The following is a 1,352-nucleotide window of genomic DNA, read 5'->3' as shown; positions in this document are numbered from 1 at the left end:
AATTGAAGGTCAGAAAAAGGGCTTCACAGACAAGAAACAGCTAGAGGGGTTCATCACCAAACCAGTATGGCATGAAATACTGAAGGGTATTCGTTAAAAAGAGGAAGAAGAAGAAGAAGAAGAAGAAGAAGAAGAAGCAGCCAGGTTGGTGATTGAATGCTGACTCTATCACTTTCTCACCATATGACCTTGGACAAGTCACTTTCCCTCTCTGAGTCTAACTTTCATCATATCAGAACAGAGAACAATGCTGTGAGGGTTAAGCATATCATTCCCTTACCCAGGCTTAGGTTCTGAAACCCCCAAGACACAGAGCCAGGGATTGTTTTGCAATGGTTGGTGTTAGGATAACTTTGATTTACTTCCAATGTCATCACCTTTTCCAAAATCTCACTTGAAATCCCTTCTTGCTGCTGCCGCTTTGTATTATATGTAGGAAATGAGAGTTGATACTCTTTCACTTTCCACTCCCAATTCATCCTGATGACCATGCCTATTCCCACACAAATCTTGTCTTTTAAGTTTCTGAAAAAGAAAGAAAGAAAGAAAGAAAAAAAGAAAGAAAGAAAGAAAGAAAGAAAGAAAGGAAGAAAGAAAGAAAGAAAGAAAGAAAGAAGAGAAGAAGAAGAAGAATCCAGGATGGTGGTTGGATGCTGACTCCACCACTTTCTCACCATATGACCTTGGGCAAGTCACTTTCCCTCTCTGAGTCTAACTTTCATCATATCAGAACAGAGAACAATGCTGTGAGGGTTAAGAAGGTGCATATAAGGTGCTTAGCACACGTCCTGGTATCCAGAAGGGGCTCAGTCAATGGCAGGTACTATACTGACAGCAATAATTGAGCAGTCTTAAGGGCCAGCCTAGTTCTTCTCTGGGTGGGGGAGGGAGAGAGAACACTCACAGCAGGGGCAGGAACCAAGATGCCTGGATTGCAGTGGAGGGCTCATGCCCAGGCCACATGTGCCTCAAGCAAGTGAGAGGGAACAGTGGTGGTAAGTTTCTTCCTCCCCCCAAAAAGGAGGAACCTCTTGAACATGAAGCAGAGATTTCATGTTCAAGAGGGGACATGAAATCTACTTATATAAAAACCCTGGGTGGTGTTCATCACGACCAGTCTGGTGACCAAAAGGAAGGAAGTCAGTCCTGAAGGGGTTGTCTTGGAAACAGCTGAACCCTCCCCTGAGCTGTTTCCCAGAGTTGTTTCTGGTGAAGGTGGGGTTTGAGGCAGTAACCCCCCCCTCGGAGCATGAACCCACTAAATCCTGAGTTGTTTTGCCAAGGGCTTCACCCTCCCTAGCTGTTTCCTGTGTGGCCTGAAGGAAGAACCCACCCTCAGAGCACCAGCAGCG

General features: G+C 45.3%; 1 protein-coding gene across 1 annotated transcript in view; it reads left to right on the top strand.

Annotated features, from left to right (window-relative positions):
• Window positions 1-112: 112 nt before the first annotated feature.
• Window positions 113-1,352, top strand: part of LOC102766523 (olfactory receptor 2A12) — a 9,771-nt gene continuing 8,531 nt past the window's right edge. Inside the window, exon 1 of the mRNA XM_006762595.2 lies at window positions 113-144. The gene's annotated coding sequence lies outside the window, so the exon portion shown is untranslated. The remainder of the gene's footprint in view (window positions 145-1,352) is intronic.

The sequence above is a fragment of the Myotis davidii genome, unplaced genomic scaffold, assembly GCF_000327345.1.
Source record: "Myotis davidii unplaced genomic scaffold, ASM32734v1 scaffold458, whole genome shotgun sequence".
Taxonomy (NCBI): domain Eukaryota; kingdom Metazoa; phylum Chordata; class Mammalia; order Chiroptera; family Vespertilionidae; genus Myotis; species Myotis davidii.
Note: the sequence above shows the minus strand (reverse complement) of the source record. Positions and strands in the feature narration are given on the sequence as shown.